Raw genomic sequence first — 19,066 nt, forward strand, 5'->3', positions numbered from 1 at the left:
AAGGTTTGGGATCTCCAGCCACTTTCTATTTTTCTTTTTTTCTCCCTCTGTCTCTCTGTCTCTGTCTCTTTTTCTTTAATTTGACAAAGACAGAGAGAAAGTACCTCTGCGTGGGGCATGTTTACACTGCAGTCCGTTCTCCATCCTTTTGGGATTTCTCCAGCCTGGTTTTGGCACAATGGGATTTTTCAAGCAGCTGGGGCTAAGATTCTAACTGGCTTAAGGCACCAGACTTCAGGGTAAAGGGACTAGTATCAAGTCTAAAAATATGGAAAACTAAGATTTGAAAATAAGAGGATGACCAAGGTGACTCTTTAAAAAAATTTCTTTTCCTAGGATGGCCTATGTAAGAGAGAAACAAAACTTCTTTCAGTTCAACCCATTTCTTTTCTTTTCTTTTTTCTTTTTTTTTTTTTTTTGAGAGGTTTTTGCTATAGGGCATGTGCACTCACCAGAAAGACAGAGAGACAGAGAGACAGAAAGCGAGAAATCACCCCCCAGGGGGGATGGCCATGCCGCTATCCCCTCTCCTCCATTCTCATTTCGGGATCTTGGGCACGTACGCACACGTGTGAGTTTCAAGCCACTGGGTCCGGGACGCGAACCGCGGTCAACTACATGGGAGTCCAGCAACATAGCCATTATGCTAACTGCTGGCCCCCCAGTTCAACCCATTTCTGACTAAAAGTCATACTAGGGCTTAAGGAAATCTTAAGAAAAAAAAAAAAAAGAAACTCCTTTTTTATATTTTCTTCTTCTGGGGTAGAGGTGGAAGCTAGAAAACATAGTATAGTTTTTAATATATCTTCAAGAGGCATAATTTCAAAGTTTAAAATGGCCTAGAAAATTTCCCTCTTCACTTTGCAGACCAGTGATAAAGTATGGAGAATCCAGAGTCAGGCTTAGTCAAGTGTGTTTGAATGAACATGACACATGAACATGTCAAGCAGGTCACGTTCATCGAAGTTTATTCCAATTCTGTTTGAGTCCTGCTTTTAGTAATCCTGCAGTGGAATGTGGGCACAGAACAAGGTACTTGGCACCATTTCCCTGTCACCTCGCCCGCACCCCTCTACCCTTCTGACCACCCTCAGTTCATCAGGCTGTTCATCCCAATACCCTTGGAAAGTGAAGTTCTCAGGTGTTTCCTGCCACCATTTGCTCTTGTGTGTCACTGCTGGGGTTTTAATTGCTACTGAGGGACATGGGTATTTGTCCTTGTACTGGGCCCAATAGGCAGCTGCCTTATGGGCATCTCTCCCCAGTCTGGGCCAGTAGCGGTTCCCTCATTTTTTCTTTCTTTTCTCCACATACTTGAAGTAGGTATTCCACAACATGAAAAGCAGGAGTATAAAAGGGATGAGTAAGTAGGGGCATAGACTGATAGGAGGGCTAGTCATTGGCCAAAAGTCTCAGGTCTTTGTCCTTTGAAACAACTGGCCTTGGAAAATTCCTCAACTAGAATGGTGGAGAGAATTGGAACTAAAGTGGTCGTGGTGTGAACTGTGTAGATGACTGCAGGGGCGTGGATCTACCTGCAGCTTCCTTAGAGGAAGGCATACGTTGCAAAGGGAAAGAAGGACAGCTAAAACACAAGCTGCAGAACAGAAAGGACTTAAACCACACCTGTTGATCCTGGAGCAGAGGTTCTCTGAACTCCTCAGCATACCACTACAGCAGGTTTCTAAACGCTACCAGGTGGAGTTCAGTCAGCAGCACCAATTGCATGTCCAAGAACAGGGTGATGGGGATGTGGCACAGAAAGTAGAGGCCCAGCAGTCACTCCACGCAGAGCCTGGTGCTCAGAGTCCCCATCACTCGTCAGTTGGGCGGGTGGAAGGGACGCTCACTGGGACCAGATGACATGGGTCTTACCACATTTTAAGGTTATCAATTTTAAGAGTTTGGAAGGTGCATGTTACAAATAATAAGGAATCTGAATTCTATAAATAAACAGAAGAAGGAAAAGGGGACATGGAATGTAAAAGTCAGAAAACAGCACAAGATTCACGGGGCTGTGGAGGCTCCATATTATATACCCATAGTCACACAATAAGTGACTAGTTTACTAAAAATTACCTTAATAGGCCCACCCACAATAGTGCAGGGAGTGAGAGAATTGTTTAATGATGCTGGAGAAATATGGAAAGGCTCCAGGTTGGAATTCGTGGTCCTTCTCAAAAGGCTTGGCACACTCACAAAGGCTTGTGATCCTGGCTGACTGCAGAGTTGGGGAGGGTCATGACATGAGGACCCGGACAAGAATCTCTCTCTCTCTCTCAAAAAAACAAAACAAAAAACTTTTTAGAAAAGAATCATCTCATATAAAACAAATTGCTTAAAAAGATTTCTTGGGACCAGTAGATGGCACAATGGTTATGTTGCTGGACTCCCATATAGTTGACTGATGTTGGAGCCTGGACCTGGTAGCTTGAAACTCATGCCAGGTGCATGTGTGTGCATGCCCAAAATCCTGAGAGGAGAATGGAGGAGAATATTGTGCCGTGGTCATCCTCCCCTGGGGAGTGATTTGTCACTTTCTGTCTCTCTGTCTCTCCAGGTGAGCAAGTGAGTGCACATGCCCTATAGTGAAAAATTATAAATAAATAAATAAATAAACAAACAAACAAACAAACAAACAAATAAATAAATAAAAATACTGATTATAATAAAGTTGACTATGTATGATTAAAATCAAAAAAAAAAGAAACTCCTTTTTTATATTTTCTTCTTCTGGGGTAGAGGTGGAAGCTAGAAAACATAGTATAGTTTTTAATATATCTTCAAGAGGCATAATTTCAAAGTTTAAAATGGCCTAGAAAATTGCCCTCTTCACTTTGCAGACCAGTGATAAAGTATGGAGAATCCAGAGTCAGGCTTAGTCAAGTGTGTTTGAATGAACATGACACATGAACATGTCAAGCAGGTCACGTTCATCGAAGTTTATTCCAATTCTGTTTGAGTCCTGCTTTTAGTAATCCTGCAGTGGAATGTGGGCACAGAACAAGGTACTTGGCACCATTTCCCTGTCACCTCGCCCGCACCCCTCTACCCTTCTGACCACCCTCAGTTCATCAGGCTGTTCATCCCAATACCCTTGGAAAGTGAAGTTCTCAGGTGTTTCCTGCCACCATTTGCTCTTGTGTGTCACTGCTGGGGTTTTAATTGCTACTGAGGGACATGGGTATTTGTCCTTGTACTGGGCCCAATAGGCAGCTGCCTTATGGGCATCTCTCCCCAGTCTGGGCCAGTAGCGGTTCCCTCATTTTTTCTTTCTTTTCTCCACATACTTGAAGTAGGTATTCCACAACATGAAAAGCAGGAGTATAAAAGGGATGAGTAAGTAGGGGCATAGACTGATAGGAGGGCTAGTCATTGGCCAAAAGTCTCAGGTCTTTGTCCTTTGAAACAACTGGCCTTGGAAAATTCCTCAACTAGAATGGTGGAGAGAATTGGAACTAAAGTGGTCGTGGTGTGAACTGTGTAGATGACTGCAGGGGCGTGGATCTACCTGCAGCTTCCTTAGAGGAAGGCATACGTTGCAAAGGGAAAGAAGGACAGCTAAAACACAAGCTGCAGAACAGAAAGGACTTAAACCACACCTGTTGATCCTGGAGCAGAGGTTCTCTGAACTCCTCAGCATACCACTACAGCAGGTTTCTAAACGCTACCAGGTGGAGTTCAGTCAGCAGCACCAATTGCATGTCCAAGAACAGGGTGATGGGGATGTGGCACAGAAAGTAGAGGCCCAGCAGTCACTCCACGCAGAGCCTGGTGCTCAGAGTCCCCATCACTCGTCAGTTGGGCGGGTGGAAGGGACGCTCACTGGGACCAGATGACATGGGTCTTACCACATTTTAAGGTTATCAATTTTAAGAGTTTGGAAGGTGCATGTTACAAATAATAAGGAATCTGAATTCTATAAATAAACAGAAGAAGGAAAAGGGGACATGGAATGTAAAAGTCAGAAAACAGCACAAGATTCACGGGGCTGTGGAGGCTCCATATTATATACCCATAGTCACACAATAAGTGACTAGTTTACTAAAAATTACCTTAATAGGCCCACCCACAATAGTGCAGGGAGTGAGAGAATTGTTTAATGATGCTGGAGAAATATGGAAAGGCTCCAGGTTGGAATTCGTGGTCCTTCTCAAAAGGCTTGGCACACTCACAAAGGCTTGTGATCCTGGCTGACTGCAGAGTTGGGGAGGGTCATGACATGAGGACCCGGACAAGAATCTCTCTCTCTCTCTCAAAAAAACAAAACAAAAAACTTTTTAGAAAAGAATCATCTCATATAAAACAAATTGCTTAAAAAGATTTCTTGGGACCAGTAGATGGCACAATGGTTATGTTGCTGGACTCCCATATAGTTGACTGATGTTGGAGCCTGGACCTGGTAGCTTGAAACTCATGCCAGGTGCATGTGTGTGCATGCCCAAAATCCTGAGAGGAGAATGGAGGAGAATATTGTGCCGTGGTCATCCTCCCCTGGGGAGTGATTTGTCACTTTCTGTCTCTCTGTCTCTCCAGGTGAGCAAGTGAGTGCACATGCCCTATAGTGAAAAATTATAAATAAATAAATAAATAAACAAACAAACAAACAAACAAACAAATAAATAAAGCTATGTTCTGATTATAATAAAGTTGACTATGTATGATTAAAATCAATGCTGGGACCAGCAGTTGGCATAATGGCTATGTTGCTGAACTCCCTTGTAGTTGACTGCGGTTTGAGTTCCAGACCTGGTGGCTTAAACTCACGCCGGGTGCTTGTGCATGTGTGCCCAAGATCCCGAAAGGAGAATGGAGGAGAAGAGATTGTGGCGTGGCCATTCCCCTGGGGGGGTGATTTCTCGCTTTCTATCTCTCTGTCTCTCTCCGTCTTTCTGGTGAGGGCACACGCCCTATAGCAACAAAACAAAACAACACAAAACAAAACAAAAAACCTCTCCAAAATCAGTGCAAACAGTTCAAAAAATATGTTTTCAACTGACTTCAGTGAAAAAAGAAATATTTACACTTAAGGGAAAATAAGTGTTGGATAGTGGTTAAGACAGGTGGATCCTACGTGGTTTACTGTGAAGTACAAGTCCCCAGACCCAACAGCTTTAAAAACACACCAGGCACATCTATGGGCTTGCCCAAAATCTTGAGATGAGAATGCAGGAGAAAGGATTACAGTGTGGCCATCCCTCCTTACTTCCGCCTCTCTTTCTGTCTCTCTCAAGAGAGCACACATCCTATAGCACAATTTTAAAAATGGAAGGAAGGAAAAAAAACAAGAAAAGAAAGACCAAGTAGACATCTTTAGGAAAGTGTTACATTTATTTCTTCTTGGATTCAAGACAAAAAGAAAACAAAATTATTAATAACACTAAAGAAAAAAAATTATGTTTCTGATACATTCAAAAGCATTTCTATACATATATTTTCCTTTATTTGTGATAGAGCATGTACATACATGTGACAGTGAGAGATAGAGAGAAATGAACACCTTTCCTAAGTTCTGGCCATGTTGTTATCCCCTCCCTCCAGTCCTCCATCTCATGAGATCTTATGCACTGGTATGGGTGCCCAGCATGTTTCAAACTAACCACCAGAAATTTGAACTATGGTCACTATATGAAATCCACTTTCTCTTGAGCAGTGCATTACCGCTGCACCGTGAAGACAGCCCCCAAAAGGTTTTTTGTTGTTGTTGTTGTTTTGTTTTGTTTTTATTTTGGAGAGGTTTTTGCTATAGGGTGCACATGCTCACCAGAAAGAGAGAGAGACAGAAAGTGAGAAATCACCCCCTGGGGGGATGGCCGCGCCACAATCCCTTCTCCTCCATTCTCCTCTCAGGATCTTGGGCATGCACACACATGCACCTAGTGTGAGTTCAAGCCACCAGATCCAGGACTCAAACTGCAGTCAACCACATGGGAGTTCAGTAACACAACAATTACATCATCTGCTGATCCCCAAAAAAGCATTTTAAAAAATTGGCCAGGGAATTTGTGTGCTCACCAGAGAGACAGAAAAGGAAAGAGAAAAAGCACCCCCCAAAGGATATAGTCATACTATAATCTTTTCTCCACTTCTCTATTCTGTTGGAATTTGGGGCACACACACGAGTTTCTCAAGCTGTCAGGTTAGGTTTCTCAAGCTGTGTAGGCCATGTGAGACCCAGTTCCCTTAACCATCAGGTCATGGGTCCAGCTTCCCCAAAGTATTTTCAGTTATTTTTATATCACTAGATTCTATAGACCAAAAATAAAAAGCAAGGAGATTTATATTTTAATATATAATAGATATGTGTAATACTACAGAATACCTGAATGGTGTATGCAATGTTTTATTTATTCAGATAAATCAACCTGTTTGAAAAAAGCACTAAAGAAATTCAACAGTTGCAGTTATTATTTTCTCCTGAATCTTGCTTTAAGTATTGCTTAGCTAATAGTTAATTTCATGAATATTTTAGTAACCATATTATTACTTATTATTCATGCAGAGAATATAAAAGTTAAGTAAAATATTCATTTACTGCTATAAATTAATGGTTTCTAAGTAACATTTAATTTGAAGCTCTAAAATTAAATTACATATAGAGGAATATATTTAATAATTAAAGAAACATTTTAAATGTAATTGTATTACTCTAGTTCTCTTGAACATAGCACTGACTCATTTCTAAAATGATAGTTTCTTTTTCCCTTTGTTTTATATTTTACCATGTTCAACTTAAGACTGCCTATCACTTATACATGAGTTAAAATAAAATAAACTTTCTTCACAACACTGTATAGTGATAAAGACATGGCAAATGAATCTCTCGATTTGGGGAGTGGTACAGGAGATTGGTATAAGCATGTTCTTAAAACACTTCCCAGCTAGTGTTAGCATAACCCAGTTTACTTAAACCTGGCCCGCTTATTCTGAGGATCTTGGCATGAGTCTATCCCCAAGATGCTATGGTTCTTAAACTAAATTTTATAGTAATTCATGGGAACTGAGGGTCACTATTAAATGTGGAATGTGAAATATAATTTAATTGTCTGTAAGACATCATTATAAATCAGTTTCAATATAAATTTTGGCAAATGAACATTAAGCCATTTTCATTTCAAATGTCTTGACCTGGCTAAGCTCACTCTACATAGTTCATGAAAATACTGAAGAGCCATGTTATATTTCTACTGTCCCAAAATATGGTCGAGGCTAAATGATATGTGAATGTCCCCCATTTGCCCCCCCCAGTTTGGCTCACCACCCATCTCTATCCTGCTCTGGTCCAAGAGGCTGACCTCTGTGCCTTCATTCTGGATTCTTCTTGATTTGGGGCTTATCAATGAGACACACCAGTAGCAGACCAGAGGATAGAAAAAAAGGACTGTGTGGATTTATTTCTTTGGTTGCCTCCCTGCCAGGTATAGATTAGCAGTAAGTGAAACCAGCACTAAAGTAGAATATTAATTTAGAAAATTTTTATCCCTGCTATCTTTTTTCTAGACTTGAGTTAACCCTTCATATATTATTTCCATCTATTAGGGTATGAAAAATGATTCTTTTCAGAAGAAATTATTTTTTCAAACAGATGACCAAACTTTGCTGGGTACCAATGAATTCTATTTCTCTGGTACCCAGCATGCATCACAGTCCCTTGATTTCTTGAAATGAGTACAGTAATGTGTATTTATTAGGCAATAAGCAGATGGTGGTTGATTACAAACACTTAGGTCTAGCCTATGCAATTTCTGTAAGTGATTATTTTATGATCCCAGTTACTAAGCAATGTTACCTGGAACAAAAATTAGCAAACATACACACACACAAATACACACACACACACACACACACATACACAGTGTGTGTGTATCTTCAGTCAACAGAAAAGAGTACAAGGGCCAGCCAGTGGTACGATGGTTAGGGTAACGAGGTACCACATGACTAACTGCATAGTTTGAGTCCTGGACCCAGCAGCTTGAAAACACTCCAGGTGTGTGTGTGTGTGTGTGTGTGTGTGTGTGTGTGTATGCATGCATGCCCAAAATCCCCAGAGGAGAATGGAGAAGGGATTGTGGCATGACCATCCCTTCTGGGGGAAAGTAGAGTGCTTTCTCACTTCCTCGCTCTCGTTCTCTTGCTCTGTCTCTCTCTAGTGAGCACATGAACACTCTAGCAATTTATTTTAAAAGCAATAAGGGTTTCAAAACTCAGAAAGCTTTTGAAATTTCTAGGATCATCTTTGGGAAGTCAGTAAGATTGAATAAGGTGGCTATGTAGTAAGGAGCTTCCAGGATTTAATCAAATACAGGCCCACTAACTGCATTATGTCTATTAGTGAGCCTAATTTTGTTTTTATTTATAAAAGGTATAAATTAGCTTAATATGTGTTTTTATGAAAAATTATTAAGAAACAGGTGTATCTAATTAAAACATGTATTTTTTCCATCTCATGAAGTTGCATGATTTTATAAAATTGTGTAAAGCTATCTTGTAATATTTTAGTAATTACTACAGCTGGAAGGGAAAATAATACATAATAAGACAAATGATTATTCCACAGAGATTCAAATAAATATTGAATTCTCTTTCATATTTATCATTCTTACTAGCTAAGTTATAAAAAAACCTATTGCACAACTTAAGAATAAAAAATTTATAAAAGTTGAATCTTGCAAAAATTTATTTAACTTTTCGTATGTAAATCAAAGAAGCAGAATACCCACAACTTTGACAAATGATTTTAAGTACCCTATTTGTGTGGATTAGTTCACTCTCTTTCACAAGCCACAGTCCTACAAGAAATAAGAGGGCATCCTAAGTTGAAAGACATGTATCCCTCCCCCCTATTTTTTTTGGGGGGGGAGAGGTTTTTGCTATAGGCCACGTGCGCTCGCCACACAGAGACAGAGAGACAGAAAGTGAGAAATCACTCCCCAGGGGAGATGGCCACGCTGCAATCACTTCTCCATTCCTCTCTTGGGGTCTTGGGCATGCATGCACACGCACCCGGAGTGAGTTTTAAGCCACCGGGTTCGGGATGCGAACTGCGGTCGACTACATAGGAGTCCAATGACACAGCCATTACGCTAACTGCTGGTCCCTCTTCCTCTTATTTTTTACATTTACTGGTATCACGGGTATTATAAAGGATTCCGATAATGATAAACCTTTATTTTTTAAAGTTCATTTATTTCTTCCATGAGCGAGTGAGAGAGACAGAGACAGGAAAAACAAAGACGGAGAGAAGACACTTCCAACAGGATCTGCACACCAGGATCCACCTCCGCCTGAGCCAGTCCCACATCATGGGCATGCTTTGCCTAGTGTAATCAGGAAGGTCTCCTGATGCCACCTTGGAACCACATGGGTCAACCTCATGGAGTGTTATATTTACCAGTGAACCATCATCCAGCTCCCAAGACAGTGCTTTTACAGTTTGAGAAATCTTGACTGACTCTGGAAGGCTAAGACAAAGGGGCTAGTAAGCCCCAGTCATCAGAAAATGTGTTACTCCAGACACTAAGGAGAATGATAAAAGCGTGAATCATCTGGGTCTGTGGAGGAAGTTCATTATTTGTTCTACATGGGAGCAGACATTATACTTACTTGCTTTATGGAAGAATAAAGTAAAGTAAGAGAAAAGGGACATTTTCCCCCCTCAGCACCTTAGAAAATGCAATGTTCCAACATATAAAGTATAACTGAATGTAATGTAGAGGAACTACTATGATAATAAAAATCTTCACAGTGATTAACATTGTTCATTTGGAGTCACTAAAAATGTTTTTTCCTACAATTAGAATCTGACTCACCATACAAAAAACATTAATATCTGAAAGTCTAGAAAAATTATCAAAATCCTATCATATAAATTTTAAAGGTAGTTATAATAAATTTTGAAATTTGTGAATATTAATACATAATAGCATTTCAAATATCAGGTTGGAAAACTCAGTATTTATCCTGAAAGTTTTATTTTAAAAAACCAACAACTCCTAATTACAATGCATTGTTCACTTTTTCACAACCTGTGATCTTTTATTTTTACTCCCAATTCTATGTTCCAGTTTCCCTGAACTTTTTAAAATTTACTTTTAATCATTATACATCTTACAGCACAAAATGTGGTTTTTCAAAGCATACATGTATTGCATGTCAATCAAGTCAAAGATGTCACCACACACATCATCCTCAAGAGATAATTTTCCATTTTTCTGTCTATTAAATCATCCTTTTCCTGAGTCTCCTTCCCCCCCACCCAGCAAACCCTCAAATACAGTATCTGGTATATACACTTGCTAATTCTGTTATTATATTTTCCAAACTTTAAGTTTCTGCCATAAAGTTTAGACATTCAGTATAAATTGTCTTTCATAGTCTTCAGACAGTGATCTTGAAAAGCAAATTCTTCTATATTTTCCACTTAGAATTTCATGACAGTTTTTAAAATTGTTTTATGGTGATATATTTTTCAATAATACATATTTTGTATTGAATAAATAGTTTTTGAATCTTAAACTACAGAAAGATATTTTAAAAATTTAAATCATTTCTAATAATCCAGCTAGAGATAGCCACCACTTATGTTTTGGTACTGATTATATCATTTGGTTCCTTTCTTATTACCTAACATTATGTCATCAGTATTTTCCTGTGACTTAGATGTATCATAACTGAGCTATTATAAATAATATCTCAATGTGAACACCTTTTTTATTAAAGCTTTGTCTGAACTTTGAAAATCTTTTTAGAACTGAATTGTAACAATGTAAAAAGAAAAATTAATATTTTCAAGATATTTGATAAACGTTAACATTGATTAAAATTTTCCAAAGAAAAGACCCCTGCTGTTTAAAAATAGTATTTCTTTTCTGGTTTTCAACTTCAAAATTCTTAGACAAAATAATAAAATATACTCAAAATACCTGCCACTCTCAAAAGACCAAAGTTTATAGAGAAATTAAAGCATGATTAAAAAGCCCTTTAATTTAAAAGTGTCTTCTGAATTATATATTGGTTACTCTTGACAAAGGAAATTTGCAGTGGACAAAGTTAAATAGGCAAGCAAGACTTTAATCAAGACTATTGTAATATGAGTGAGAGTAAATTTAACTCTCCTGAAACAAAGTTTCAGGTGCTGGGGTAACTAATGGAAAAGTATTAGAGGATGTTCTGGAAGTGAGTAGGTCAACGTGATTAGGCCACCTTTGTTTGCAAATTGGCAGTTAGGCTCCTACTCTCCTACAGAACTAGGATAAAGGAGTATTTGTTCTGATGATTTCCTTTCAAAGGGATGACTCCCAGGTCCTTGAGAAAGACAGCCCTGGGCTATGGAATATTTACAACTCAAAAGGGCAGTGGAAAAAGTTTGCAATTACAAGGTTTTTTTTTTTTTCTTTTTTTTCATATACATTTTAAAAAATTTTTAAATTTTTATTATCATAATCTTCTTTATATTACATTGGATTACATATAACTTTACAGTGTATTACATTGCTTTTTCAAAAGGGAATGCCATGCATGTCAGTCAGTACAGAGACATTAATCTCCCCGCTTTAACATTCAATATCTTTTCTATGTTTTTCCCAATCATTATTATTATTATTCTAGTTATTTTTTAAAACAGTCAATCACTATTTCTCATTTTGCTTGTAAAAAGACTTTACACATCATGAAATACTTCTCAGACCAATCCAATTGAGAATACTATACATGTCCTCATCAACAGGTAATAAACTATATCTGATTCTCACTACCGTCCTGCCTCTCTGCTGTTCTCTTGCTATCTTTCTCTATCCTCTTCTCTTCACCTCCCCCATCCCAAAGTAAGCTCTCTTAAAGGAAAAAAAAAAAACAAAAAACAAAAAAAAAGTCAGGGACTTGGAGACAGGAAGAAACCTTTGTAAAGTGAGGTTGAAGGAATGAAGGAAGATGAAGACCATCTTGGTTACTCTCTATCACTAGGTGAGATCAATGCCTATTGTATTAGATGGCTGGTGTTACAGACATGAAGACCCAAGAAGAAAGTATCTATCTTAAATAATCATTATAATTTTTATGAGCTTTTTTCTGACTAAATAATAAGAGAAGATACCTATTGTTGGTTGAATCCTTCTAAAGATGTGTAAATGTGCCTCAATACCAAGCACTTAATTCTTTTTTTCTGGTGATTTCACAAGTTTTGCAGCATCAAGTAAAATCCCCGCAGACCTGCCACTAGTTTGCTTTGTGAGAAATAAACCCTTACTGTGGTAGGCCCTAAATATGGGAGAGGTTTTTGTTACCCAGGTTGTATTTTCTCCATCTCCTAATAATTTAGCCTAAATGAGTAAGTAAAAATTGAAGGGGCTGGCAAGTGGCATGGTGGTTAAAGGTGCTGGACTCTCACATGGCCAACCACGGTTCAAGTCCTGGACCTGGTAGCTTGCTTTCTCACTTTCCCTCTCTCTCTTTGATCAAACTGGAAAATAATAATAATAAAGTTAAATAAAATTTTAAAAAAAGAATTGAAAAGGTAAACAAGGGAAGGCAGATAAATACCCTCTTACCCAAAAGGAAAATCCCCAATAAAATTTTTAAACTACAAAGACCACAGGTTACTTGTAAATTTCATTATTTAAAATCTAGAGCAAAATGTGTATTGCCAATAGCTGGTAACTAGCCAAACCTACCTGAGGGCATAGATGTTTATCATGGGAAGATTATTTTAGTTAATGAAACACAAAAACATTCCTCTACATATTTATAAGAATAAATATTGGATATAAAATTATTCACACCTAGAACCAATATGTCAGTGATTATCTGAAATCCCTCTATGTAAGGACCCACATTTGTGTAAGTAAAATTTATTTTTCTTAAAATAGACTGATTGGTGGCATTTTCAAGAACAAACTGTAAAATTTTTTAATCTATAGAATTTTCTATAGAAATGTGAATAAAGCCGTTTGAAGTACTTTGAAAACATTAGAAGCTTTGACCATACTTTTATTTCTATTATAGATAATTCTGTCCATCTGACCACATTATGAATAAGCCACCCACCCGTTTTCTCATTACTATGACTTTAGCTCTCTATAAAATTTGTATCATTTTTGAAGGAATTTACCATTAATAGACAAAAACTTGCCACAAAGTATTGTATAAGAGTATATAGACATACCCTGTCAGAAATCCATGTCTTTTGTAAATCTCGTTAATGGTTTCTGGTAACTTTTTCAAAGCATACTTTGATTTATTATTACAACATGACTATTAAGAAATATACCTTTCCTTAAAAAAAGAAAAACTATGGTTTTTAATAATCTGGGAATGGCAAACCTCTGGGAAGTCTATAACCCCATATAAAGTACTAATTATACCTCAAATTCAAGTGATTCATCATTTTCTCCCCCCAAAGCCTTTTCTTTGGTTCTGTCCTCATTTTTTAAAATGATATTGTTGTCATTCCAGTCACCTAGGCTCTCAGTCTCAGGGCATTCAGCTGTTACCCTCACATATCCAGGCTCCAAGTCCTGGTAAGCCTGTATCCAATTGTGTCCTCTCTCCATTTCAAAAGATACTGTTACAAGAGCTATCTCTCTACAACAAAATACACATTGGCACAATATGGTATTATCATACACTAGTCAGGAAAAAAAAATCACACAATATATACCAATTATGTCAATGATAAGTAGATAAACATTTCATACAACTCTGGTGGGAGTATAAATTGACACATGTTTGGAAGTCAGTTTGTACTAAAGCTGAATGTGTGACTATCCTAAGATTCAGAAATTTCTCTTCTAAGAATATTCCCAAAAGGTTAAGAAATGTTCTCACAAATGTAACTTGTTCTTTGAGATAAGAATGGCAGAGCAACAGAACTAGCCATTTTTAGCTAGAGTACTGAAAGGACAGAACATACTTTTTTATTTCTTCAATACACCCAATGACTGTAATATAGTTAGTAAATTGTTATGGTTATATTCAACTGTAATAAGCTGCATTAAATATGCATCAAATTGTATTCATATAATTTGAAGGGCATTAATGAATAATTGTCTATTTTAGTACCCTCTGTTCTTCTGCTGGCTTTTTGGCAACTGTTTGGTCCACTGTAACTTCATTCTTTGTGCTCACCCCTTCTTTATTTTCCTGCTATTTTATTGTTTTATTTCTGCCTCAATTTCTTCATCTATTTATCAGTTATTTTGTATAGTTTCTATGTACACCAGCTCAATTCATATGTAGACTAAGATAGAATACAAGTAAAGGGACTAATTTTCCCGGATTTTTTCAAAATAATTTAAAAGGTAAAACTAGATTCAGAGAAAAACTTATGAATGTTATACTTACTGCAAGCAAAATTTTTACTTCTGTTCTGAATAGATAAAATATATACTTTTTTTCAAATAAGAGTCAGCATTTATCCTCATTTTGATTGTGGTATCTTCTACTTTATTCATGTGAATGTAAGAGCTGTTCCTGTGAGATCTTTCATCATTTATTCTTGGCTTTAATTCTCATAAAATAAGGTGAATCAATATACAGAAGATTGGTGCCCAAGAGTCTGATGCCTATAAATAACCTATATATTTGTCTTTTTTATTTTTCGCTTGAAGCTCATAGCATCTTTCATAGCTGGAATACAACATGAAATAATATTTGCTGTCATAATATATTTATTCATTAGTTTGAACTACTTGTGTTGAATGTAAGTTGAACAGTTTTACACATATCACTTCTCCTAATTATGACAGGAAATCAAATAACATATGCTTTATTGCTGTGGGATAATCCAGAATAATTTTTTTTTGTCAACACATTCACTGCAAAGAATAGATTCCCGTTGTAGTACTTATTCTGACTGTTTTTGTCTGTAATGAATCATTGTGAAAGTGTCATGACATTTTGCTCTGTCAGATAATTAATCTGTACTTTTCCTAAATACTCATTGCAACTCTATGAATCATTTTACAACTAATAAAAAATATAATGTACAAAAAGCCTGGAAGATGTGAAAATACGCGGTTACTGTTCACGTTGAATTTAAAGCAATACATTCTTGAGGCTTCCTTCAGGTGTCTCGCATGCACAGGGACTGTGGCGAGTGTTACAAAAGAAAAAATGACAAACAAGCCATGGTTCCTGTTCTTGAGAAGTTTGCAGCCTAGGTAAAAAATAATACGGAATTTTTAAACCATGTAAAAAATAATAAGAATTACATGTTGTTGGAGTCCAGAGTAGAGTGATTAACTTGAGGAATTTGAGACATTCTTAGAGATAACCTATGCACTAGATACTGCATACAGCGTGAACTGGTTTCCCTTGGCATGTAAGAGAACAGAGATTCTAGACAGAAGAAAGGCATGATGGAGCCCACCCGCACCTCCCCCTCAGACAAACAAACAAACAACAAAAACAAAAACAAAATGGCATATTCTGTAAAGGGAAATGTTATCTTGTTCTATCACTGAATATACCCCCAAGGAACTATGCTCTTTTCTGTTTGTAAATCAAATAAGGGCATCAGGGCACCCCAGTAATTCTGCATTTATTTGGATTGGAGAAATATTCAGAAGGAATTTATCTCCTGCCAGAAAACTGAATTATTAAAGCTATTAAGGCGAGGCACTTAAGCAGAACAATTGCAAAGTGATTGCAAAGTGTGTATGTCAGTGATCTTTGAAAGCTGCTGAAGGGCCTTTTTCTCTGGATTTAATAATCCAATTAAAGGCTACAGAGTTAAAACCTATAGAAGAAAAAAAAATACTTTCTTATATTTGCTCCAAATGTTTTCTTTTGTCTCCAACTGCGATTGCAAGTCCATTTATGTTGTATTGTTGTATGTGGTGTTGTCTTCTCTCCTCAACTCTGGTTTACTGTGCCCAAAGATTGAAATGAGGGTGAAGGAGAGTAGGGAGGAAGAGGAGTTTTCTCCAGTAACAATTCATCAGCTGTTTTTTCGTTTAGGCTAGATTATACATACATACTTTTTAACTGGTAAATACTATTAAGAGTGAGATTTCCTGGGGTGACCTGAAATATTTTGGGTACATATGTTTGCTCATTATTCTGGCTGGCTGGACGGGTGGGGGTGGGTGGGGGGACATGCCATTACAAAACCCTGTCAAGGGTACCTGTTTTCCTTTTGTTCTCTCAAGAAATAAATGGATAAATAAACGTTTAAAATGTTGTGTTTTTTTCCTGTCACTACTTATTTACTCATGCATTATTTTCCATTTTTGATGTTCCTTAATTTTTCCTGCAGTTTCATACTTTTCATTTGTGATTATTTCTATTGCTCAAATAATTTTCTTTAGTATTTCTTTAGTGAGTCTACCAGTGATGGTATTTTTTTTCTCACTTTTTGTTTAAAAGTGTCTAAATTTATCTTAATTTTTGAAGGATGATTTTTCACTGAGTATAGAATTATGGATTGGAAGTTATTTTCTTTTGGGTTGTTTTTGTTTCATTTTGTTTTGTTTTGGAGAGAATTTTGTTATAGGCTGAGAGTGCTTGCTGGAGAGACAGAGAGACAGAAAGTGAGAAATCACTCCCCAGAGGAATGGCCATGTGACAATCCCTTCTCCTCCATTCTCCTTTTGGGATTTGGGCATGCATGCACATATGCCCAGTGTGAGTTTCAAGCCACCAGCTCAGGGACTAGAAAGACAGTCAGTCATGTGGGAGTCCAGCACCTTAACCATGACATCACCTGCTGGCCACAGAAATTATTTTCTTTTAGCACTTTGAAGAGACTATTTTATTTCAGTCTAATTGTTACCCTGTCGAATATAATATGGATTATTTTTCCTGTTAGCAGTTTAATTATGCTGTGCCGACATAAATTTTTCTTTGTATTCATCTTTCCTGGGGTTAGTAGAGACTTACTAAATGTGATTTAAAGTTTTTCTCAGCCATTATGTCTTCAAATGTATTATAGTTTCTGCCACATCTAGTCTTCCCCTCTTAATTGGGAACTCTACTTCGATATGTGTTGAACCCATATATCATATATGTTCTTTTCTGAGTTTTCTATTCTTCTTTTATTTTTAAATTTTTTTAATTTTAAAAATAAATTTCAAAAATGAAACAGAAAATATTAGTGGTAGAGGAAGAGAGGGTTGAGGAAGAGAATGACTACAAGGGAGTGCAGGTAATATTTTCCGTACTATAACTTCTGTGTATGATCAGTTTCAAAACTACACCTTTGTCGAAATTCACAGATTTAACACTAAAAACAATCTTACTGGATGTAAATTATAACTTATTTTAACGAAGAGAGAGATATTGAAAAGACAGGAACCAAATGCTTACTTTATGTGAAAAAAAGAACTTAAAAGACAGTAAAACAAGGGCTAGGAATCTAAAGCTAAAAAACGATAAAAGAGATCTTCAGTATACAAATTTGGGGAAAAAAAAATAAGAGAAAAACCTCTAAAAATGACTTGCTTATGCTTGTGCAGAGGGTTTTATTTTGTTTGTTTGGTTTTTGTTGTTGTTGTTTTTTTTTTAATTTTCTATAGGGCACATGTGCTCACCAGAGAGAGAGGGAAGAGAGAGAAAGCAAGCTTTTCCCGAGGAGGATAGTCAAACCACAATCCCTTCTCTCTCATTCTCCATTTAGGATTTTGGGCATGCATGCACATGCATCTGGTGTGTCTCTCAAACCGCCTGGTCAGGGACTTGAACTACATAGTCAGCAGCCTTGTGGGACCCAACTACTTTAACCACCATGCCATTGGCTGGCTGAAGGTAATTTTTTTTTGTATTTTATTTGATACAAATATTTATTTTGTAATAAAACTGTTAGAAATGCTTATTTTAATTGCTTCTTTGTTTTAAATTTTTTCTTCATTCATGATACAGCATTGGAGAGAAAAAGAGGATCTGGTTTTCAGTGTCTGATCACACCACAATCCCCTCTCTCTAGTCCTCCAGCTTGTCAAGCCCTGGGCACTTGCATATGTGCCTAGCATGTTTCAGACTGACCATGGTTTCTATGTGAGATCTGCCTTCTCTTGAGCAGTGCATTACCACCGTGCCAAGGAGCCAACTTAGAAATACTTATATTTTGAAATTTCACAATATTCTCAGGTAGAAGGCAAAGCATTTTACTGTAAAAAATCTTTAATGGAAGAAAGTATATTGTTTTATAGTAGAAAAAATATATATTTGGACAAATAGTCAAATGCTTTTTCTTCCTCCTTTTTTTTTTTTTCTTTTTTAGATTTTTGCCATGGTGTATGTACGCTCACTGGAGAGAGACAGAAAGGGAAAATAAGAAATCACCCCCAGGGAGGATGGCCACACTGTAATCCCTCCTCCTTCATTCTCCTCTCGGGATTTTGGGCACACTCACACACACACACACACACACACACACACACACACACAAATGCCAATGTGATTTTCAAGCCACCAGACCAGGTTCAGGGATAGAAGACTGGTCAGCTATGTGAATGTTCAGCACCTTTACTCCAGTCTGGATTTTTTTCTCTCCTGTCTTGTTTTCCAATTCACTAATTCTCTCTTCAGCTGTGATTAGTGTGATAAACGATTCATTGAATTCTCATCCTAAAATTTCATCTATTCTTTTTCTTACAATTGGTACTTCTCTATGTGAATCATTACATTTATACATAACTTAAACATATTACTCATTTTTTTAATTATAAGTTTGATTATTCTATAATTCTGATATTTTAATCTTCTGTGAATATGTTCTATTGCCCAGGGTTTTTTTCTTCTCTTGGCTTTTATTTGATTCTTGTCATTTTCCCAAAGTTTCTTTTCTTTCTTTTCTTCTTTCCTTCTCTCTTTCTTTCTCTCTCTGAGAGAGAATAATAAGCACTCTCCATAGAGTCTCACACCATTATCCTCCCCCTCAGCCTTCCTAGCCAACCAGGATCACAGATATGCAGGCATGTGCCCAACTTCTAGAAGTCAATCCAGGAACCCAACCCCAATCTCCCAAACGGTTTCCAGACCATTGCACTACCACTGTGCAAATCACAGCAGGGCTTAATACTTATCTTTTTACATATTTAATTAATTTAGACTAAGTGCCAAATACTCTGAA

At 37.1% G+C, this 19,066-nt stretch overlaps 2 pseudogenes; both read right to left on the minus strand.

Annotated features, from left to right (window-relative positions):
* Nucleotides 1-1,286: 1,286 nt before the first annotated feature.
* On the minus strand, nt 1,287-1,815 carry LOC102469276 (sigma intracellular receptor 2 pseudogene; annotated as a pseudogene).
* A 1,447-nt stretch (nt 1,816-3,262) lies between these two features.
* On the minus strand, nt 3,263-3,791 carry LOC102469699 (sigma intracellular receptor 2 pseudogene; annotated as a pseudogene).
* Nucleotides 3,792-19,066: the final 15,275 nt, after the last annotated feature.

The sequence above is a fragment of the Tupaia chinensis genome, unplaced genomic scaffold, assembly GCF_000334495.1.
Source record: "Tupaia chinensis unplaced genomic scaffold, TupChi_1.0 Scaffold000244_1, whole genome shotgun sequence".
Lineage (NCBI taxonomy): Eukaryota > Metazoa > Chordata > Mammalia > Scandentia > Tupaiidae > Tupaia > Tupaia belangeri.